Consider the following 25,736-nt stretch of genomic DNA (forward strand, 5'->3'; position numbering starts at 1 on the left):
ACACTTTCCTACCTAGAAAACTGATATATATGTGGATGGATATGCACACTTGTTTTGAAAGACACCCTATTTACAGAATTGATTCTCATGCCCTTTGGCTAGTGTTTATGTGCAGCTGGATAACTTACTCCCGGTCTGTCTATAAATAGTGGAAACATGGGATAGAGTAGTCAGGCTCCTGACTGAATTGTGTGTGTGTTTTCATTAATGCACCACAAAAAGTAATTTGACTAAACACATCTCTTGTAGCTTTTAATAGTGTGGTAATGAAGGCATCATTAAGTTCAAATTATATTTAAATTTGTTTTCCAGAATTATTTCTCAACCTTGAATTGCATAATTTAGCATAGAAACCTAGTCAATTTGCTCATACCTGAAGGATTGCTCTGATAATCCAATTTATAAAACCTCACTTAGGAGATTTTTATTTTATTTTTTATTGAAACTTCTACTTCCAAAATACACCCATTCAACATTTTTATTTTTTGAGATCTCGAGGGGAAATGTTATTAGGCACACTTGCTACTTTCAGTATTATTAGAGTTAATTGAAACAGCAAAATAATTAGTGCTCTTCAAGCTGTTGTTTGTACACTTCATATTCAGAGACATGGTTTTCTTTTAAACTATGAAGTTTTTTTTTTTTTTTTTTTAGTGCATGTTAGAGTCCTTTTCTTGTCGTAAAATTATTCACAAGATCTTGTAGTTGTTAACTGTGCATTGGTGTCTTTTGGGCACACATGTACAAAAAACTAGCATCAACTCAAATAAGCAGTTAAATAAGCAAATAGAAAGACTGGTTAAAAGGCTGCTAATGTACTCACATAATTGGAGCTCTTAGAGCAGGGGAAGGTAGCTTGGGGGACTCAGCTGCAGGACCTAGCAAAGCTTCTCTCTAAATCGTTAGCCTCAAAATTATGGTACAAACACCAAACACCATTGCCTGTAAGCTAATAAGATTTTATTTAAGTTTTGAATAATTAGAAAACTAAAGATAATACTACTTTGTGACACAGAAGAATTATATGAAAATCAAATTTCAGTGATCATAAATAAAGTTTTACAGAAACATACTTCCACCCGTTCATTTATGTATTGCGTGTGGTTGTTTTTGTGATACAATGATGGGATTATAGTGACAGAATTGTTTGCAGAGAGCTTTGTCTACAAAGCTGAAAATGTTTATTTCTGGGCCTTTACAGGGTAGTTTTGCTGACCCATAGACTAGAGAACTAGTCTTTAATATCCCTTAGTAGTTGTGTCTCTAGTCTTTTCAAGTAGCCAGGAGAAAGGGTCTGAAAAACTTGGTAAACTTCGATCAAGTTTTCATCCCCTGACCTGTGACTGTTGGTGGGAGCATTGGTTTATAACTGGACCAGCCTTGACACTACTGAAGTACTTAGCATGCAGCCTTGTTTTGTGTGTTTAAAGCAGTGGAATCTACAAGCAGAAGGGAGGACCCACAGGAAAGCCTCTGGACAAACAAAAATAATGACCATTTCAGCACTACAGTCACATGATCCTTTCTCTCATTTCTTTGTTAATGCAGCCTTTATTTCAGAAGATCAACAAGCTCTTACTAAGTACATACCTTATATGTTCTTTTCACTGGATCAGACATCATATAGACAATGAAATAGTTCCTATCTGAAGCTATTTGAGGGTCTCAAATTAGGAAGACAGTTATTCAAAAGCAGAAATAAAATACCATGTGATAAGAACTGCAGAAGAGATATAAACCAAGTGGAAGAAGAGCAAAGAGAGAGGAATAAAAGTGAATTTACCTTAGAACTCTAACATTATAAAGAATATATGAATATATCTATATGCTTCCCTGGTGACTCAGTGATAAAGAATCTGCCTGTCAATGGAGTAAACATAGGTTTGATCCCTGGGTCAGAAAGGTCCCCTGGAGAAGGAAATGGCAATGCACTCAAGTATTGTTGCCTAGAAAATCCCATGGACAGAAGGAGCCAGGTGGGCTGTACAGTCCATGGGGCTGCAAAAGAGTTGTACATGACTTAGCAACTAAGCAACAACTATATGTAGACTGTTCATGGGTAAATTGGAAGTGGTCAAACAGGAGATGGCAAGAGTGAATAACAACATTTTAGGAATCCGTGAACTCAAATGGACTGGAATGGGTGAATTTAATTCAGATGACCATTATATCTACTACTGTGGGCAAGAATCCCTTAGAAGAAATGGAGTAGCCCTCATATTCCACAAGAGTCTGAAATGCAGTACTTGGATGCAATCTCAAAAACAACAGAATGATCTCTGTTCATTTCCAAGGTGAACCATTCAATATTACAGTAATCCAAGTCTATGCCCCAACCAGTAATGCTGAAGAAGCTGAAGTTGAACAGTTCTATGAAGACCTACAAGATCTTCTAGAACTGACAACCAAAAAAAGATGTCCTTTTCATGACAGGGAGCTTCCCTGCTGGCTCAGATGGTAAAGCGGCTGCCTACAGTGAGGGAGACCTGGGTTCAATCCCTGGGTTGGGAAGATCTCCTGGAGAAGGAAATGGCAACTCACTCCAGAATTCTTGCCTGGAAAATCCCATGGACAGAGGAGCCTGGTAGGCTACAGTCCATGGGGTGGCAAAGAGTCAGACATGACTGAGCGACTTCACTTTCACTTTTCATTATAGGGGACTGGAATGCAAAAGTAGGAAGTCAAGAGATACCTGGAGTACAGGAAAGTTTGGCCTTGGAGTACAAAATGAAGCAAGACAAAGGCTAACAGAGTTTTGCCAAGAGAACGCACTGGTCATAGCAAACACTCTCTTCCAACAACACAAGAGACAACTCTACACATGGACATCACCAGATGGTCAAAATCAAAATCAGACTGATGATGTTCTTTGCAGACAAAGGTGGTGAAGCTCTATACAACCAGCAAAAACAAGACTGGGAGCTGACTGTGGCTCAGATCATGAACTCCTTATTGCCAAATTCAGACTTAAATTGAAGAAAGTAGGGAAAACCACTAGACCATTCAGGTATGACCTAAATCAAATCCCTTATGAATATACAGTGGAAGTGACAAATAGATTTAAGGGTTTAGGTCTGATAGACAGAGTGCCTGAGGAACTATGGATGGAGGGTCATAACTTGGTGATGGGCAGGAAAGCCTGGTACGCTGCAGTCCATGGGGTCATAAAGAATTGGACACAACTGAGCAACTGAACTGAACTGAATATGTATAAAACTATATATATATATATATATAAAATCTCATAATTTCTTTATCCATTCATCTGTTGATGGGCACTTAGGTTGCTTCCATGTCTTGGTTACTAACAATAGTACTTCTATAGGCAATCGGGTACATATATATTTTCAAATTAGAGTTTTCATTTTTTCTGGATATAGTCTTAGAATTGGGATTTCTGGATCATATGGCAACTGTATTTTTAGTGTTTTAAGGAACCTCCATACTGTTTTCCTTAGTGGCCACACCAATTTATGTTCCCACCAGCAGTGGAGGAGGGTTCCCTTTTTTCTACACACTCAGCCATAAAAAAGAATGAAATAAGGTCAGTTGCAGCAACTTGAGTGCACCTAGAGATTATCATACTAAGTGAAGTAAACCAGACAGAGAAAGATAAATATCATACGCTATCACTTAAATGTGGAAATCTAAAAAAAAGTGATACAAGTGAACTTATTTACAAAAAAGAAACAGACTCACAGACATAGACAACAAATTTATGGTTACCAGATGGGAAAGACAAGGGCGGGGGGTAAATTGGGAGCATGGAATTAACAGATATACACTACGATAGAGGAGCCTGGCGGGCTACAGTCCATAGGGTTGCAAAGAGTTGGACATGACTGAAGCAACTTAGCACACACATGTATGAAACAGAAAAACAACAAAGGCCTACTGTATAGCACAGGGAACTGTATTCAGTACCTTGTGATAATCCATGATTTAATATATATAACTGAATCGCTTTGCTGTATACCTGAAACTAAGACAACATTGTCAATCATATGTACTTCAGTAAATTATTTCTTCTGCAGGAATATAAAAATTGGATTGCTGCCACAGTGTGGGGAGCAAGGCGGGGAAAGAACAGGTAAATTCTGAGCTGCATCTTTAAGGATAATGTTCCAATTATTTATTACTATAAGAGAGCCCCCAAATTTAGTGGCTTAAAACAACATTTATTTTACTCAGTGAACTGTATTTTGTGCAGTGCCTGGTAGGAGCGACCTATGGCTGCTTTATTGGGACAGATCAAATAGTGATTACAGGACCGGCATTCAGGGTACTCACTCACTCTCTGGCTAGTTGGTGCTGGCTGTTGATTTGAAAGGGCCTTGGGTCTTCTATGAGCGTCTCTGGTGGCTCAGCTGGTAAAGAATCCATCTGCAGTGTGGGAAACCTGGGTTTGATCCCTGGGATGGAAAGATCCCCTGGAGAAGGGAACGGCTATCCACTCCAGTATTCTTGCCTGAAGAACTCCATGACTGTATAGTCCATGGAGTCACAAAGAGTCGGACATGACTGAGCAACTTAACTTTCAACCCTGGGTCTTCTATGTGTGAACCTCTTCATGGGCTGCTTGAACTTCCTCATAACATGGTAGGTGGGTCCTAAGATCTAGGATCGCAAGTAAACAGGGTGGAAATATGTAGCATTTTTCTAATGTAGCCTTGGATTTCACGTTGTGTTACCTGTGCCATAGTCCATTGTTTGAGGCAGTCACAAAGTGCTGCTCGGTTTTAAGAAGAGACAAAGGCATTAACTCTTGATGGGAGAGCTGCAGGCTTCCAGAAGAGTTTGAGATATCTTTATATTAGTCTTTGAAAACTATAATTTTCCATGGGTTAGAAGAAATTTGAAAAACTCAGTAGATAGGAAATATTAATAGGAAATGTAGAAAAAAAATATGCCAAAGCAAGGATTTGTGAAGGGCTTAGCACATTCAAGGTGCTTCAGATTTTCAGTGAGTTGAGTGTTTATAGCACTTAATGTGTGCTATAGACAGTGCTTAAAGATGCAGCTCCAAATTCACCTGTTCTTTATAAGATTCCTGGAGTTCTAAAGATAAATTTAGTTGTTACTTCCTTTGTTTTTATTCCTCTGATACTGGGATTATATCTCTTTTGCAGTATTTATCAAATAGTATTTTATTTTTACTTTTAGATGACTGTCTTCCTTATACAACTATTAGAGCAGACTTACAGATGTATTTAAATAATAGGAGTATAATTTTAGGTTCTTTTTTAAAGTAAGGGATTACATCCTTTTATGTCTTAATTATATCCTTCAAGTTAAAAGCATAAACACAAATATGAGTATAATAATATTTAATAACATGAACTTGGTAAGTAACATACTATACATATATTATTATAAGCACATTTTATTTTTTTTCAAGTTATTACAGATTGAATGTATGACTGACTTAGAATTTTTCCATGATGAAATGGAAATGTTTCTTGCTAGACACACAAACCACAAACTTGAAATGTCAAATTTTGCAGGTAAAACACTGGTGGCTGTTTGTCATCAGCTCAGTCTAAGAGTTTGTAGTTCTCAGAAGAACCTTTGTTTCTTAAATATCTCTATATTTTGTCAGAATCATTAATGTAGGCCTTAGCAACTTGATTGATTCTAATTTTGAAATCTGTGTCTTTTTTGACTTAAAATTTCTTTTTCTGCTTTTTTTTTCATACAATACAGTTTGAAACTTAAATTTGAATATTCAAGTATTTTTAGGTTAACCACATTTATGGTCAATTGCCTTGTAACAAATACAATAAACCTAGCTCACAGTTTTGTAGGTCAAAATTCTGGGCCCAGTATATCCCAGATATCTCAGATCTTACAAGGCTGAAATAAAGGTGTTGGCTAGTGCTGTAGTCTCATTTGGAGGTCAGGGTACTCTTCCAAGGTAACATGATTGTGACAGAATTCAGTTCCTTGTGGTTTTGGGACTGTGGTCCCCCTTCCCTGTTGGCTGTCAGCCAGGAACCATTCTCAAATCCCAGAGGCTGACTGCATTCCTTGCACATGACTCCTGTCCTAATACAGAATGAAAAATCTCCCTTGTAGCATATCTCCAATACTTCAAATCTCTTTCTTCAAAAAGAGGCCTCTTTTAAGGGCTCGCTTGTTTAAGGTGGTCCATCCTAGATAGTTTTTTCTTTTTAATAAAAGCAACTATGGCATAAAACAGCCTAATCATGAGAGTGAAATCTGTCATGGTCATGGTTCTGTTCCAGGGTGCAGAAATCTTATGGGATAAACATTCAAAATTGGACAATTTTGAGAGTAAATGGGGGCACTCTTTATTAACAGTCACACTGAGACAATACGTGGAAACTGAGGCTATCTTGGGAAAACAGGATCATGTTTACATTTAATTATTTCCTTTGTTTTTGCTTTTCATTAACTCTTAAGTCCACATGCTCAATTTTCAACTCCTTTCTATTTCTTTTTTTTTTAAATTTATTTATTATTTGAAATAGGCAAAAAAATTAGTACATGCAACATGTAAGTTATCAAGCACAAAAACCTTAAAACCATGAACCCAGCATATAGCTTAAGATTCTTAACATACCACTACCGTTGCATCTGCTTTCAGCCTCCTCCCTTGTCCCATTGCTGGGTGCCTCCTCTTTGCTCCACCATTATCTCCAGTTTCTGCCAGAGTTTGTGGTTTTCACATTAGAGTTGAACTTTGAGTGTCTAAGAGGCCACTGTGTGTAGAGTTACCAGATGGAAAAGTCACCAAGGTGATGAATATTTTTCCTCATGTTCACTGTAGTAGCCTAAAGTTATCATGATGCCGGCCCCTAAATCCTCCAAAGCATATATAGAAAAGTCAGCTGTCATTTGGAGTCATCTCAGTAGTATCCCTTTGTAACTTAACTGAATTTAGTGTATTGTTTCTGGCTATTTGTCACTTGGAGGTACACTCCACTGACCAACCACTTTCATCACAAGGCTTTGCTGACACTGATCAGGGTCCTGTAATTTTCCTCAATGGCATTTTCCCATTTGATACTTCTACAGTATTTTTTTTTTTCCCTCACAACTGCTGGTGGTGTGAAATTGTGCCCACTAAATTCCTGAGAGTCCTTCTTTGATTATTTTGGTTTATAAGCACATGGGTACTTCCCACAGTGAAAACTCATTTGTACCATATTGTGTACAAAAGCATCCAGGTATCTGGTCTGGTGACATCAGCAACATACTTTAACCAAAAAAATCTGGTATTTCTTTGGTTTGTAGTCTTAATGTGTTAGCAAGTCTATTTTAACCCTGATTTTCACTGGCCATCACCTACCTCCAAAAAGCAACTGAAATCATAAAGCACTTTGCATTAATAATACTGTATTTTTCTACTGTAAAAGATGACCTGTATCCCTTATACTTCCAAAGAGTCATTTGTGAAAATTCAAAATTCAGTTTGTCAGGATCTGTCTAGTTCCTAGAATTTTTGACTCAGTTTTTCACAGCTAGTACCAGTTAATTGCAGCCTGTAAGCTCAGCTCACCTTATGTCAGAGGGAAGTTCTAGCTTAAAAAGAGAAGTCAAAATAGTTTTAGCTCATTTCTGTTAGACTGTGCATGAATCTCTATTGCTTGTCCACCTTTGACTTTGCACAGTTCTCATTATTGCGATTCTGCCTTGTCCTTGCTAACCAAACATTTTCCGATATTTGTATATTTTCCTAGGTGTATATTCCTTTATGGGAGTAGGGCCTTGTCTATCTCATACCATACCTTTTTCTTATTCTGCCTACATAGCCCAGGGACCTACTACTTGTTGGTATAATATCCATAAACTGCTACCTGTCTTTTGGCATTCAGGGCATTCTTTGGTCTTGGCCTCTGTATGCCAATTGCCTATGAATATTTTTTTCTCTACTATTCAGGATGTTTAGCTCAGTTTCTGCCTTCTAGTGCCTGCTCTCTGGAACTGCACATCTGTGGTAGGCCTCAGGCTTTCTGCAGAAACAGGATTATGTCTGCTTGTGACTTTAGAAAGGACACAGAATGGGAGCCATGTCAAATTATGTGCAATAAAATATTACATTTTATTAATAAGTCAACAAACATTTATTATTTTCTAGCTCCAAAGCAGACGATATTTGTCAGCAAATACAGTACATCAACCCCTTGCCATAAATTGTCTTCCTCCTTTCCAATAAAAATTTCAGTCTCACTTGTATTTTCATTTAGATGGCTTTCATAGCAGTTTCTTTAATCACATTGCAATTTCTCTGTCTTCATTGTTTACCTGTAAAGGAAATAAATTCTTTGTCTGAGATCTAATACACTTATTGTGACATTCACAGTATGACTCAGATACTTTCTCCCAAGTTTCTAATTTAACTTCTTTTTCAGTTTGAAGCTCTCATCTAATATCTATCAAATATTTGAATTATAACAAATTACCAGTACTTGGCCAAATGTGAAGATTCTGTGTAGATATCAGCTGCTATTAATCTTTTATTTTCTTTGAATTCATATGATACTAATAGCTTCCATCACAGCCCTTGCTCAACAGCTGCTCTCATTCCCTTTGAAGTGCAGCTCCCTAAAATGCTCTGCGTAGTCGTGGTCTCTCTGCCCTTCCTCAAGTCCCATAGACATGACTTTCACTCTCTTTCCTTTGTTCCCTCCTGTCACCTCGCAGATGACGAAGTGGACCTACAAACACGACTTCTTTCCTTCTTCACCTTACTTTGCCTCCCTCCCTTCAGGCCTCTTCCGTAGCTGGGCTCCCCGGACTTATCGCTCTTCTCTCCTTCCTCCCCTCCACGGTGCTGATTAGAGATGATAGCTGAGACTCTCCAGACCCTTGGCAGCCTCAGGGGAACACAGTGGAGGTTGTGTTTTTCCTAACTCCCACAGGCCGGGTGCTCCAGATGTTCGCACTGCTCTCCCGGTCCCCCGGCCCTGTCCGCCTCGTGCCTCCCTGACACCCTTCACAGGCTCAGCCTCCTCTGGCCCGAGTGCCCGTGGGAGTCTCCGCAGCGGGCTCTATGACCCCCTCAGGGTCATCCTTCTCTCGGATGTGAAGCGCTCCTGGCTCAGCCTCCTCTGGCCCCAGTGCCCGTGGGAGTCTCTGCAGCGGGCTCTGTGACCCCTCAGGGTCATCCTTCTCTCAGACGTGAAGCTCCTGCCTCCAGCCCTCTGGGCGCTCATTCACTGCTGAACGCCGTTTGATTCCATGGGCGTCTGATATACAGATAATGATTCTTCAAAACCCCCTGTTTACAAGGATGAGAAAACTAGGGCATAGATAGATGAAAAGACTTTGAAGCAGTCATATGGCATTTACATGTTAGATTTGAACTTGCTGCTAGAACTCTTGACTTCTAAGCAAAAAATAAACAAAAAAAATTGTGGAACACAATTCCGGGGTGTTAGGAATAGATGCCTCTATCCGTACGTTCTGATTTATTCTAAGCCCCCAAACACTAATTTGTAAACATGCCAATCTGCTATTATTATGTTGGGCTTAAATCTTCTTCAGAAAAGTCATTGAAGTTTTAAACAGAAAGATAATTAGTTTTCTTTGAGTGCCAGACCCAGAAGTTCAAATATAAAGGTCTTGGAATTTTTCTTTACACATTTTCCTGCTTGGATGTGAACTTTGAGGGAACTTGGAGTTAAATTTCATAATCCTTTTTAAGGTTGTATTGCTTAAAAAGGGAGGACCACTGGTGACTCAGTGGTAAAGAATCTGCCTGCAATGCGGGAGACATGGGTTGGATTCCTGGGTCAGGAAGATCCCCTGGAGAAGGAAATGGCAATTCACTCCAGTATTCTTGCCTGGAAAATCCCATGGAGAGAGGAGCCTGTTGGTCTGCAGTCCATGGGATCATGAAAGAGTCAGACAAGACTTAATGACAAAATGACAACAATAATTACATATTTATTGTTTCTTTTCATATAAGAAAAGTGAATCTATACCCTTAATTGCAAATATCATTTCAGTCACTGTAAACTAATTAATATTATAAAATAACTATTTATAAGCATATCTCTAAACAGCATTTAGAACTTTTCTTTTAACCTGATTTACAGTTCTCATAAAAAAATAGCTGCAAAACTTATCTGACACATAGGGTATCAGAAAATATCCCTGCTGGTTTTGAAGTGAAAATCATAATTTCCAGGAATAGTTTTTATTCAAAACTAACCTTTCAGGCTATATCTAGTCAAAGCCAAAACAGCAATCTGAATAACTAAAATATGAATCAAACTTAAAATAGATGTTATATTCCCTAAATGGTTCAAATCCAACATGTTTCTTAACTCTTTCTGAATGATATTGTTCATAATTGGTCAAATGCATGGAAAATAGGGTTTAAAAGAAGGTATATTCAATTTAAGTGTTTTATAGAGTGCCATAATTAAGGCAACTAACAGTGACATATAAGCTACACTCCAAATAAATGACATTTGCAGAGAACCTCCTATGTTCCTGATATTTTTCTAATCCTGTGTACAGAGGAGAACATAGTAGTCCCTAAGAGCAGTAATTCCAACCCATGAGGCATTTAAGTCTTAGTTTGAAAAATAATATGAAAATAATAGGGAAAGGATGTGTTTTATATATATATATATATGTATATATATGTATATGTGTATATATACTCATACATATATAATATATGTTATTTTTGTTCCACTTCTCATAATATTTTAATATTTTCTTCAGTTGACTATAAAATGTTTAAAAATAATGCATTAATATTGTGACATAGTTATGATTCATATATTTACATGTTATTTGTGAATGTTCCCCTTGTTTTATATAGGGACAAATTTCACACCATTTAGAAGGGCTTGACTTTTTAAAATAAAGTTCTATTTAGTAACTGTGACATGGTATTTGAGTTTAGAAAACCCTTGTAAAATAGATCCATGTGACTGGAAAGATTAATGAATCTTCAAAGAATGACATCACTTGAATGAGTAAGTACTGTGACATTTTAAATGAATCTATAATGTAAAATTTACTCCTTAAAACTGTAAAATATGTCATATTTTCTTTACCAAATGTACAGATCCCTCAAGATTAAGGTCTTCTAGTCTAGTACATTTATTTTATAGGTATGGATACTCTTGTGTTTTTTCTTCTTAGTCTATTTTCATGTGATAAATTGTCTATAATCTTTTAGGGTGAAAAATGTTTTTTCTCAAATTGCTCTTACAGCTTTATACCAGCTAATATGAAGCTGAATTTACCCTAGAATTCATCTAACTGTTTGCTAATGTTCAAAGGTTCACTGAGAAATATATTTTGTACTTTAATAGCCTTTAGGATAAATAGATACTATGTAGGATAAATTGCTAAGGAATAAAGAGAAAGGAATAATAAAAGAGATGTTATATCAGGGTAGGATGATAAATAGAGAGGGACAATTCAGTAGAGAATTGCACTATTTTGTATGTGAAGTTTGCAGAATTGAGTGAGTTTTCTGTAAAATATTTTTCTCCAGTTGCCCAGTGATTCAAATTTAAGATTACTTTGTTCATATCCATTTAAATTTGTTCCTGTATTTTTCTGTCAAGTGTATGTCTAAAGATAATGTTAAATGAAAGAGTCATTCATTTTTGTAGGTATTTTGATGTGATATTAAAAACCACAGAGCAACAATTTTGTGCCAGGAGCCTACCAATAACTATTAGCTAATCAAACTAACGTAATTATAAGCTATTAGTGTTCAATGTTCTGAGATTTGAGATTAAAATTATCCCAAATGGAGTATCTAAAAGTCATAGCTTGCCAGTTTGATGAGTAGCATTCCATGGATTGATATTTAGTTTATCAACTATATTTTAAGTGAGATGATAACTCAAGGTTAGAGGAAAGAAAGTCTTATGTTTCTTTCCCTCTCCCCAGTACTCACTGCTAGTCATTGAAAATTGAATATTCCTTCAGAGTCTCTTATGTTATGAGCATTCAGGATACTGGCTTAACATTATACCAAAATTTTAAATGATTACTTGCCATGCAGTGAAACTGATCCTTGTGGACATTAATTTTGTAAATTGAATTTTCCTTAGCCTAAATAGCCCAAATTGCTCAATTGATCTTTCATCCTTTGGTTCTTTTTAGACTTTATGATTTGAGTCAAATGAAATCTCCTGGGAAACTCCTAATTCCTTGTGTAAAAGAACCCTATTCATATTTTTGTTATGAAACTTACCATATTTTACTGAATATGTCTGCTTATATATCGAAATCTCTCTCATGTAAGATTATAATTTCTAGAAGTGGTTATGAGGTGAAGGAGTAAGAGAGAAGCAAAGACCATGTCATTAGTATCTTATGTGTCTTGTTTTCTCCAGGACCTAAGAAAGTAGGTTTCTATGAATATGTTATATACAATTATGGGTGGAGATATGTCATGATTATCAACTGGTCTTATTCCATTTTAAGCCCTGTGTTTTAGTTTACAGATACCCACATATCTGTATTGTGATAATTAGTATTTTATCTAATGCAGAAATATTCTTACTTTCATCCTTGTCTGTAAAATTTATTCTAGTTTTGTTGATGAATTTATCATGGTTAACTTCGTATGTTAGTTACAAACCACAGTAAAGACAATTCAATTTAAAAATCACTTTTATAATTCAAAGTACTTTTCTAATGTCATCAAACTGTGTAGTAAACAGGTGACTTTGCTAAAAGAGTATAGATTTCCCACAACATCTTCCTCCCTTTCTCCCTTAAGAAAATCAATGTCTGTCCTTCAGAGTTTTTGGAATGTTGAAGACTGCTCTATACACTGTAAGGACTCTAATAACTTTGTCATAGTTTTAGAGTTTAAGTTCTTAAACTGGAGCAATATTTGCATACCTTTTTTACACCCTCCAGCCTAGGAGGTTTCTAAATATGGCTTGGAAACTTGATAAGAATAAGAAAGTTGACAATCTTTTTTTTTTTTTTTTTAAAGTTTCCTTCATCATGGGAATGTGAAAGTAGAGGATAGCACATTGAACTTTTTCAGGGAGAAGCATGTACTAAACAGACCTTATGCTTTAGCTAAGGTTCCACTTTGAGAGAGTGTATTTAAACACAAATCCCATAATGTCTGGATTCTGACATTATTCCAGTCTGACACTGGATGAAGTAAATGTTTTCTCTAATGCTGAAAGAAAGCCTCCTTTATTACAGGGGACCAGGCGCCTGCCGATGAAGAAATCTAGATCCTCCTGGCTGGCAGTGATAGGCATTTTCCTGTTTTTGTACTGTATTTGTCAGTAGGATCCTGTAGTTCCCTGGATGAGACTGTAACCTTCCCTGGAATTTTACCCTCCTAACACTCACTTGGTCATAGGTAAATTGATTACTGCAGCTCAGTTGCTTTGTGAATAAAGTGTTCAGTCTGTTTTGATTCTTAGTCTTCAATCTTCATCTGTCATGCATCATATATTGTTTTTTTCTGCACCATTACCCATAGCGGCAGACTAGACAAGACTGTATCATTGACTGCAGACCTCATTGCAGCCCCTCTGGAATTGAAAACACATTGCTGATTATTATGTTTAAAGTTCCTAACCTGTATGCAATCTTTTTAGGGTAACAAGATTTTGAAGTTAGCTTTCTGATCCTGTGAACCATGACAGAATTTGATTCTCTCAGGCTACTTGCAGAGAAAACCAGATCTTGACCATGTAAAGCTAAGGAAAGTCAAGAGAAGAATATAAAGTTAAAGAGTTGAAGGCACACTCTTATCTTAGGAATTAACTCACAGAATTGCCCCCCAAAAGATACAGTTTAAAAATTAAACTTAGTTATTATCCTATCTCATTTCAAAAAGGATTTGAATTGGAGAGCAAAAGTTGTCTTCCTTTTTTATCTGCTTTAAAAATAAAAGGTAGAAATATTAAGTAAATAAATAATTTTTTGAATTATCACACTGCAACTTATTTATTCATATGTATTTTCACCTTTAAAGTAGTGGCTTTAGGGTGCTATAAGTTTAGTTAATCATTCCACCTTTGATCCTTTGGATTCTACTGCATATTTTTTAGAATAACGCCAATCCCTGGGTCAGGAAGATCCCCTGGAGAAGGGAATGGCCACATACTCCATCCAGTATTCTTGCCTGGAGAATTCCATGGACAGAGGAGCCTGGTGGGTGACAGTTCATAGAGGTGCAAAGACTCCAAAGAGTTGGACACGACTGAGCTACTAACACTTAGGGCTTCTCAGGTTGTGCTAGTGGTAAAGAATCTGCCATCCAATACAGGAGACATAAGAGATGCAGTTTCAGTCCCTGGCTCAGGAAGATCTCCTGGAGAAGGGAATGACAACCCACTCCAATATTTTTGCCTGGAGAATCCCCTTGTAGAGGAGCCTGGTGGGCTATAGTCCATGGAGTTGCAAAAACTTGGACAAGAGTGAAGTGACTTAGCATGCACAAAGTGCAGTTATTAATCTTTTGGGGATTGTTTATAGTTTTTGAAATGACTTAAAGTCCATTGGATTCGTATTTCGTAAACAGGAAACATATAAGCTGAATAATATGCATTTTTATTCCAAAATGTCACATAGAAATAATGAAACTGATTTCATGTGTGTATGTGGCTGATAAAAATTGATTCTATGATAATCCAAGGAAAAAATTTTCCATAATTAACTTGTGTATATACTTTCTTTTATTTTATATTTTACTTTCAAACACTGATTTAGTAAAGTTGCAGGATATAAAATTAACACACAGAAATCCCTTGCATTCCTATACACTAACAATGAGAAAACAGAAAGAGAAATTAAGGAAACAATACCATTCACCATTGCAACAAAAAGGATAAAACACCTAAAGAAACAAAAGACCTATACATAGAAAACTATAAAACACTGTGAAAGAAATCACAGAGGACACAAATAGATGGAGAAATATACCGTGTTCATGGATTGTAAGAATCAATATTGTGAAAATGAGTATACTACCCAAAGCAATTTATAGATTCAATGCAATCCCTATCAAGCTACCAATGGTATTCTTTGCAGAACTAGAGCAAATAATTTCACAATTTGTATGGAAATACAAAAAACCTCAAATAGCCAAAGCAAACTTGAGAAAGAAGAATGGAACTGGAGGAATCAACCTGCCTGACTTCAGACTCTACTACAAAGCCACAGTCATCAAGACAGTATGGTACTGGCACAAAGACAGAAATATAGATCAATGGAACAAAATAGAAAACCCAGAGATAAATCCATGTACCTACGGACACCTTATCTTTGACAAAGGAGGCAAGAATATACAATGGAAAAAAGACAACCTATTTAACAAGTGGTGCTGGGAAAAGTGGTCAATCACCTGTAAAAGAATGAAACTGGAACACTTTCTAACACCATACACAAAAATAAACTCAAAATGGATTAAAGATCTAAATATAAGACCAGAAACTATAAAACTCCTAGAGAACATAGGCAAAACACTCTCTGACATAAATCACATCAAGATCCTCTATGACCCACCTCCCAGAATATTGGAAATAAAAGCAAAAATAAACAAATGGGACCTAATGAAACTTAAAAGCTTTTGCAAAACAAAGGAAACTATAAGCAAGGTGAAAAGACAGCCTTCAGAATGGGAGAAAATAATAGCAAATGAAGAAACAGACAGGATTAATCTCAAAAATATACAAGCAACTCCTGCAGCTCAATTCCAGAAAAATAAATGACCCAATCAAAATATGGGCCAAAAATCTAAACAGACATTTCTCCAAAGAAGACATACAGATGGCTAACAAACACATGAAAAGATGCTCAACATCACTCATTATCAGAGAAATGCAAATCAAAACCACCATGAGGTACCATTCCACGCCAGTCAGGATGGCTGCTATCCAAAAGTCTACAAGCAATAAATGCTGGAGAGGGTGTGGAGAAAAGGGAACCCTCTTACACTGTTGGTGGGAATGCAAACTAGTACAGCTGCTATGGAGAACAGTGTGGAGATTTCTTAAAAAACTGGAAATAGAGCTGCCATGTGACCCAGCAATCCCACTCCTGGGCATACACACCAAGGAAACCAGATCTGAAAGAGACACGTGTACCCCAATGTTCATCGCAGCACTGTTTATAATAGCCAGGACATGGAAGCAACCTAGATGCCCCTCAGCAGATGAATGGATAAGAAAGATGTGGTACATATACACTATGGAATATTACTCAGCCATTAAAAATAATTCATTTGAATCAGTTCTAATGAGATGGATGAAACTGGAGCCCATTATACATAGTGAAGTAAGCCAGAAAGACAAAGACCTATACAGTATGCTAACACATATATATGGAATTTAAAAAGATGGTAACTATAACCCTATATGCAAAACAGAAAAAGAGACACAGATGTACAGAACAGACTTTTGGACTCTGTGGGAGAAGGCAAGGGTGGGATGTTCTGAGAGAATAGCATTGAAACAAGTATACTATCAAGGGTGAAACAGATCGCCAGCCCAGGTTGGCTGCATGAGACAAGTGCTCAGGGCTGATGCACTGGGAAGACCCAGAGGGATGGAATGGAGAGGGAGGCGGGAGGGGGAATCAGGATGGGGAACACATGTAAATCCATGGCTGATTCATGTCAATGTATGGCAAAAACCACTACAATATTGTGAAGTAATTAGCCTCCAACTAATAAAAATAAATGGGAAAAAAAATAAAGTTCCTTACCATATATTTCAAATCTATTAAAAGATAACCCACTAACCATTTCATGACCTCATGACCTTTTCTGTCTTCTCCTTTTGTAACCATGCACTCTATTGGGAAATTTATAGCACTTTCCATATTTTCTTCTAATTCCATGACTTTGTATAGAAGATAATGCCACATTAACTTTACCTTAAATTTGTCATATTCAAAGGGAATTATTTCTACTTCCATTGTTATAATTTTCAAACTATTGTGTTTTTCCTGTTCACTTATCAGTGATATCATTCTTCATTTCTTAGTTTTGCATTTTTCTTCCTTGCAATTGCAAATGGAAATTCTTCATAGTTTCTCTTTGCTGTTCACATTATCAAATTCTTCTTGCTTCATATTCAGCATACCCACATGACTATTCTGTTACATTGCTCTATACTTATTCTTTTAATTTATATAAATTCATGTACTTTGATAATTCATTTACCTAGTAGGTATATGTTTAGCTAGATTTTATGTTGGTTGTGGTCAGAAACTGAATCTCAACTACTTTCAGTAGCTTTATCATATCATTAATCAAGTGTCAAACAGTGGCATCTTGGGAAATGAATGTGACTCAATATATAAAACAGTTCTTAGGGACCATGACATTTATTTACATATCAAGAAAGGCAGTCACAACATGTCACACACTAGCCCACATTTTGTTGGTCTTGTCAGTGAACAATCTGACAAACACCTTAGTTTCAGCCTTACTTTGAGAGATCCTGTTTTGACTCTGTCAACCTTTTCAGCAATCTGCCATGTTCACCCATTTTTATACTCTGAAGGGTGTAAGCAGAAGGAAAACTGCTAGTAGTATTCAGTCCTAAACTGACTTCAGAATATTCCAGAACCATATCACTGTACACTTCAATATTCCTTTGTGAAATGTACAAGAAATTTGTTGAGTGTAACCTCATAGATTATTTGAAATAGATTTTAGATGGAGTTTTAGATGGAGAAGTCAGACATGACTTTAAGATGATTGGTAGCAAAATATGTCATTCCACTGTGATTACCCATTCTTGTGGTTTCTCTGTATACTCAATTCAAAATGTTCAAATGTGGAAATTAATGACTTTCTTATGCAGTAAAATATAGGTCAACACAGGAAAAACTATTAGTTTCAAGCTGAAATGATATTTATAAGAAAAAATAACATTCTGTTATCTTAATGGCAAACAGTTTAATGAACAAAACTTATTACCTAAGTCTACAACCATATTTTTGTATTCAATAACTCTCATTTCCAACAATAAATGCTGGCCGTATAACTCAAAATCAACCCCAGAGTGATTGTTTTCATAAGACAGTAAATTCTGTAAGGATGCCATCATATCACAATGCCTTCCTCTTCACATTGCTTTGGTTTCATATTATTCATGTCAGTTCAGTAAGGGTTATAGATTCATTTAGAGTTTATAATAGGAAAATAAGTAGAATCTTCTTATTTTCTGAGCTATTCTCATCTTACATATCCTATGATGCAATCTTGGTAATTGAATTATGATATTATACAATAAGTTTTGTCTTGAATGTAATTAATTTCAATGTAAAAGTAATACAATTCAAATAACTCAATTCTTACTATTTTCTTTAATCCTCCCCCAATATACATATATGTATTACTTTCAAAATCCCTGAATTTTGAAATTTTCAAATTTCAAACTGGAATTTGTAGAAAAACTGGACATGGGAGAAATTAATTAATTCTCTCCAGTAAGATGTGGGACATGAAAACCAGAAATTTGGTTTTTTACTTTGTATTATTTCCATACTATAGTAGCCTTTCTGAGATACTTCATCAACAGATGATGCTTAACTGAGTCTTCCCAAAGAGGGTATTAGTCTTTGGATAAATTATTATTTTCTGCCAAAAGTCCTTAATCCTAAATTACTGCCCGAGTCATCAATTCTAAAAAACATGTAACAATGGTTAAGTTAGCTTTAGGAGGTAAAAGTTGAAAAACAAACTAAACAAAGAGCTGACTAATTCCTACAGTACTTTTTCCTAAACTGTATCAAGGAATATTAGTTCAGCAAGTTATTAATAAGTGTTAAATGAAGGAAAAATGCATGACCAAATATTGTACTCTTTCTGTTTTATGCAACTCTTGTTTAGCCACTGAGTTATGTCCAGCTGTTTTGTGACCCCATGGCCTATAGCCTGCCAGGCTCCTCTGGCCATAGAATTATCCAGGCAAGAATACTGGAGTGAGGAGCCATTCCCCTCTCCAGGGGATCGTCTCAAGGCAGGGATCAGATCTGGGTCTCCTGCATTGATGATAGATTATTTACTGCTGAGCCACTGGGGAAGCCCTTTTACACAACTACATAGATTTTATAAGATGTGATCTACAACAACAACTGTTTTGTGAAGCTTCAAAAGCAAAACTGCTAGAGAATATGTACCTATCAATTTGAAGATATTGCCTAATGTTAGATGGGTTAAACATAATGAGTTTAGGAAACTCTGCATAATATCTTTGTTGTTGTCATTAAGTCCAGTCTGACACTGCATCCCTATGCACTGCTGGATGCCAGGCTTCCCTGTCCTTTATTATCTCCCAGAATTTGGTCAGACTTATATACATTGAGTAGGTGGTGCCATCCAAACATCTAATCCTCTGCCACCCTCTTCTCCTTTCACCTTCAATCTTTCTCAGCATCAGGATCTTTCCCGGTGAGTTGGTCCTTCACATCACATGGGCAAAGTATTGGAACTTCAGCTTCAGCATCATTCCTTCAAATAAATATTTAGGGTTGATTTCCTTTAGGATTGATTGGATTAATCTCCTTCCAGGCCAAGAGACTCTCAAGAATCTTCTCCAGCACAAAAATTTGAAGGCATCAATTCGTCAGCACTCTGCTTCCTTTATGGTCCAACTCTCATATCCAAAAATGGCTACTGGAAAAACCATAGCTTTGACTACACAGACCTGTCGGCTAAACGATGTCTTTGCTTTTTAATGTGCTTTCTAGGTTTGTCATAGCTTTTCTTCCAAGAAGCAAGCATCTTTTAATTTCACGGCTGCAGTCACTGTCTGCAGTGATTTTGGAGCCCAAGAAAATAAAATCTGTCACTGTTTCCACTTTTTCCATATCTATTCTGCATGAAGTGATGGGACTGGATGCCATGATCTTCATTTTTTGAATGTTGAGTTTTAAGTCAGCCTTTTCACTCTCCTCTTTCACCCTCATCAAGAGGCTCTTTAGTTCCTCTTTGTTTTCTGCCATGTAAGTGGTATCATCTGCATATCTAAGGTTTTTGATATTTCTCCCCAAAATCTTGATTCTAGTTTGTGATTTATCTGACCTGGCATTTCACATGATGTACTCCCCATATAAGTTAAATAAACTGGGTGATGATATACAGCCTTGTCTTACTCCTTTCCCAATTTTGAACCAATCCATTGTTCCATGTCCAGTTCTAATTGTAGCTTCTTGACCAGCATACAGATTTCTCAGGAGGCAGGTAAGGTGGTCTGATATTCCCATCTCTTTCAGAATTTACCACAGTTTTTTTGTGATCCACACATTCAAAGGCTTTAGCGTAGTCAGTAAAACAGAAGTAGATACATTTTCCGAAGTCCCTTGCTTTTTCTGTGTACCCACATATGTTGGCAATATGATCTCTGGTTCCTCTGCCTTTTCTAAGCCCAAATTGTACATCTGGAAGTTCTCGGTTCACCCACTACTGAAGCTTAGATTGAAGAATTTTGAGAATAACGTTCAGTTCAGTTCAGTCACTCAGTCGTGTCCGACTATTTGCGACCCCATGAATCGCACCATGCCAGGCCTCCCTGTCCATCACAAACTCCCAGAGTTTACTCAAACTCATGTGCATTGAGTCGATGATGCCATCCAGCCATCTCATCCTCTGTCATCCCCTTCTCCTCCTGCCCCCAATCCCTCCCAGCATCAGGGTCTTTTCCAGTGAGTCAACTCTTCGCATGAGGTGGCCAAAGTATTGGAGTTTCAGCTTCAGCATCAGTCGTTCCAATGAAGACCCAGGACTGATCTCCTTCAGGATGGACTGGTTGGATCTCCTTGAAGTCCAAGGGATTCTCAAGAGTCTTCTCCAACACCACAGTTCAAAAGCATCAATTTTTCGGTGCTCAGCTTTCTTCACAGTCCAACTCTCACATCCATACATGACCACTGGAAAAACCATAGCCTTGACCAGACAGACCTTTGTTGGCAAAGTAATGTCTCTGCTTTTTAATATGCTACCTAGGTTGATCATAACTTTCCTTCCAAAGAGTAAGCATATTTTAATTTCATGGCTGCAGTCACCATCTGCAGTGATTTTGGAGCCCCCCCCAAAATAAAGTCTGACACTGTTTCCACTGTCTCCCCATCTATTTCCCATGAGATGATGGGACCAGATGCCATGATCTTAGTTTTCTGAATGTTGAGCTTTATGCCATTTTTTCAGTCTCCTCTTTCACTTTCGTCAAGAGGCTTTTTAGTTCCTCTTCACTTTCTGCCATAAGGGTGGTGTCATCTGCATATCTGAGGTTATTGATATTTCTCCTGACAATCTTAATTCCAGCTTGTGCTACTTCCAGCCCAGTGTTTCTCATGATGTAATCTGCATATAAGTTAAACAAGCAGAGTGACAATATACAGCCTTGACGTACTCCTTTTCCTATTTGGAACCAGTGTGTTGTTCCATGTCCAGTTCTAACTGTTGCTTCCTGACGTGCATACAGATTTCTCAAGAGGGAGGTCAGGTGGTGTGGTATTCCCATCTCCTTCAGAATTTTCCACAGTTTATTGTGATCCACACAGTCGAAGGCTTTGGCGTAGTCAATAAAGCAGAAATAGATGTTTTTCTGGAACTCTCTTGCTTTTTCAATGATGCAGCGGATATTGGCAATTTGATCTCTGGTTCCTCTGCCTTTTCTAAATCCAGCCTGAACATCTGGAAGTTCTCTGTTCACGTATTGCTGAAGCCTGGCTTGGAGAATTTTGAGCATTACTTTACTAGTGTGTGAGATGAGAATAATGTTACTAGCATGCAAAATGAGCACAATTGTATGGTAGTTTTTATATTCTTTGGCACTACCCTTCTTTGAGATTGGAATGAAAACTGACCTTTTTCAGTCCTGTGGCCACAGCTGAGTTTTCCAAATTTGCTGGCATATTGAGTGCAGCGCTTTATCAGCATCATCTTTTAGGATTTTAAATAGCTCAGCTGGAATTCTATCATGTCTACTAGCCTTGTTCATAGTAATGCTTCCTAAAGTCCACTTGACTTCAGCCTCCAGGATGTCACATTCTATGTGAGTGATCACATCATCATGGTTATCTGGGTGATTAAGACCTTTTAAAATATTTCTTCTGTGTATTCTTGCTAGTCTTTTTAATCTTTTCTGCTTCTGTTAGGTCCTTACTGTTTCTGTTCTTTATCATGCCCATTCTTGCATGAAATATTCCCTTGATATCTCCAATTTTAGGAAGAAATGTCTGGTCTTTCCCATTCTATTGTTTTGCTCTACTTCTTTGCATTGTGCATTTAAGAGTGACTTATCTCACCTTGCTATTCTCTGGAACTCTACATTCAGTTGGGTATATCTTTCCCTTTATCCCTTGCTCTCTGCTTCTCTTCTTTCCTCTGCTGTGTGTCAAGCCTCCTCAGACAACCAGTTTCTTTCATTTCTTTTTCTTTGTGATGGTTTTGGTCATTGCCTTCTGTACAATATATGAACCTCTATCTGTAATTCTTCAGGCACTCTGTCTGCCAGATCTCATCCCTTGAATCTATTCATCACCTCCAATGTGTAATCATAAGGGATTTGATTTAGGTCATACCTGACTGGTCTAGTGGTTTTTCCCTACTTTTTTCAATTTAAGCATGAGTTTTGCAATAAGTTGTTCATGATCTGAGTCACAGTCAGCTCCAAGTCTTGTTTCTGCAGACTGTATAGACCTTCTCCATCTTTAACTGCAAAGAATATAATAAATCTGGTTTCAGTATTTACCACCTGCTGATGTCCATGTGATGAGTTGTCTCTTGTGTTGTTGGAAAAGGGTGTTTGCTATGATCAGTGTGTTTTCTTGACAAAACACTATTAGTCTCTATCCCACTTCATTTTGTACTCCAAGGCCAAACTTGCCTGTTAGTCCAGGTATCTCTTGACTTCTACTTTTGCATTCTAATCCCCTGTGATTAAAAGGATATCTTTTTTGGTGTTAGTCTTAGAAGGTCTTATAGGTCTTCATAGAACTGTTCAGCTTCTTTAGCATTAGTGGTTGGGGCATAGACTTGAATTACTCTGATAATGAATTGTTTGCTTTGGAAATGAACCAAGATCATTCTGTCATTTTTTAAGATTGCACCCAAAACTGCATTTCAGACTCTTTTGTTGATGATGAGGACTCCTCCATTTCTTCTAAGGGACTCTTGCCCACAGTTGTAGGTACAATGGTCATTTGAATTTGAATTCAGTTCAGTTCAGTTTAGTTGCTCAGTCATGTCCAACTCTTTGCGACCCTATGGACTGCAGCATGCCAGGCTTCCCTGTCCCTCACCAACTCCTGGAGTTTACTCAAACTCATGTCCATTTAGTTAGTGATGTCATCCAACCATCTCATCCTCTGTCATCCCCTTCTCCTCCTGCCTTCAATCTTTCCCAGCATCAGGGGCTTTTCAAATAAGTCAGTTCTTTGCATCAGGTGGCTGAAGTATTGAAGTTTCTGCTTCAATGTCAGTCCTTCCAATGAATATTCAGGACTGATTTCCTTTAGGAGGGACTGGTTGCATATCCTTGCTGTCCAAAGGACTCTCAAGAGTCTTCTTCAACACCACAGTTAAAAAACATCAATTCTTTGGCACTCAGCTTTCTTTATAGTCCAACTCTCACATCCATACATGACTACTGGAAAAACCATAGCTTTGACTATATGAACCTTTGTTGGCAAAGTAATGTCTCTGCTTTTTAATATGCTGTCTAGGTGGGTCATAACTTTTCTTCCAAGGAGCAAGTGTCTTTTAATTTCATGGCTGCAGTCACCATCTGCAGTGATTTTTAAATTTGCTCATTTCCATCCATTTTAGTTCCCTGATTCCTATATCTGTGTTCATTCTTGCCATCTCCTGCTTGACCTCGTCCCATACCTTTATTCATAGGCCTAATATTCCAAGTTCCTTTGCAATATTGTTCTTTATAGTGTCTGACTTTACTTTTACCACGAGACACATCCACAACTGAGCATTGTTTCTGTTTTGGCCCATCCTCTTCACTCTTTCTGAAGCTATTAGTAATTGCCCTCCACTCCGCCAATGGCATATCAGACACCTTCCAACCTGGGGGCTCATTTTCCAGTGTTATATCATTTTACCTTATCGAACTGTTCACCATGTTCTCATAGCAAGAATATTGGAGTGGTTTGCCATTCCTTTCTCCAATGGACCATGTTTTGTCAGAACTCTCCACTGTGACTCGTCCAACTTGGGTGGCCGTTCATGGCATGGTTCATAGCTTCACTGAGTTACACAAGCCCATTATGTATTTACCTCTTGGAAATTCACATTGGGCATTTGTAGAGTGAAAGGTCCATCTATGGAATAATATTTGGAAATTTCAGAGCTGGAAAATAAACTACAGACTTTTTTTGAAGAAAATAGTTTACAGTATGTTTTATACTTTCATTGTAATCCTTTACATTTCTGCCACACAATCTCTAGTTTTTGGTCACAGCAAAATACATGAGTTTCTTAAGCCATTTTCCCCCCTATCTTGGTGGATTCATTTATTGCTTCCTTTGTATGTAATTGATTTTTATCCAATTCTTTTTAGTGAATTCCTATTATTTTTCTTTATATTGTACTTATTTGGGGATCCATATTTGTAACTATCCAAATTCACATCCTTTTCTCTTAACTCTTACTATGCAAAGAACAACATAAATTGCATAACATAGTTTCTTTATTCCCTTTTCTGTATGCAAGTCTGATTAGCTTTTCCTCTTTAAAGTTTTTTTTATAAAAACAAAGCAACCATCTTACTCTCTTAAGTAAGAGCAGAATTACTACTTGTAATAAAAACAGCTTGTACAAATGGATTATTCTGAGCATCTAATGTAGGCAAGGTCCATAATACTGCTTAGTAATGCTGAGTCAAGCATCAGCTGTTAGAAGACAGCCAAGAAAAGCAAATTGATTCCACTTGGGAGTTAGTAAATAGATTTAGCTCCTGACCTGTTTTTATTTTTATATTTTTTTATTCCTGTAGTATGGTGTTATGCTTCCTTTCTTTCTGTTTGACAATGGAATGTAGTTAGCATGCAATGTTATGTTAGTTTCAGGAGTAATAGTCATGGGTTCCTTAAGGAAAAGGGGCCTTTGATCTTTAACACAGAATTGTAGTTCATAAACACAAAAGAGTGCCTCTTGATGTGATACTACAATTGTGTTATAGTTAGGTGGAAAAAAGGAACAATAACCTTCATAATTTTGCCAATATATATTTCAAGGAATGTCTCTGATATTCTTTAGTCAGGAGTAGAAATTCCAAGTTATAATTATCTTTTTATATTTAATTTCAGTTAGATAAATAAATTTGAAAACTTGCATGATAGACTAGTGGGTTTTTTTGGTGTGAAAAGTTCATTGACCTTAGAGTCCAGCTATGTTTAAGCAACTAATTTTAATAGTAAATTAGTTGCTTTTTGATAGCGTTATAAGTAAAAAGTATAAAACATAAAATTTACTTCTTAACTATTTTACATTGTAAAGTTCAATAGTGTTAAGTGTATTTGCATTGTTTTGACACAGATCTCTGGAACCTTTTCACTTTCCAAACTAAAGCCCTATAGACTTTAAATGGACATTAAATAAATCTCTTTTCCTCCCTTCTTGCAGTGCCTGATAACCAGCATTCTACTTTCTATTCCTCCAAATTCAACTATTTTAGATACTTCATGAACTTCCCTGGTAGCTCAGATGGTAGAGTCTGCCTGCAATTATACTTCATATAAGTGGAATCATGTAGTATTTTTCTTAGTGTTACTGGCTTATTTCACTTAGC

Source organism: Cervus canadensis, chromosome 1 (assembly GCF_019320065.1).
Source record: "Cervus canadensis isolate Bull #8, Minnesota chromosome 1, ASM1932006v1, whole genome shotgun sequence".
NCBI classification, from domain to species: Eukaryota; Metazoa; Chordata; class Mammalia; order Artiodactyla; family Cervidae; genus Cervus; species Cervus canadensis.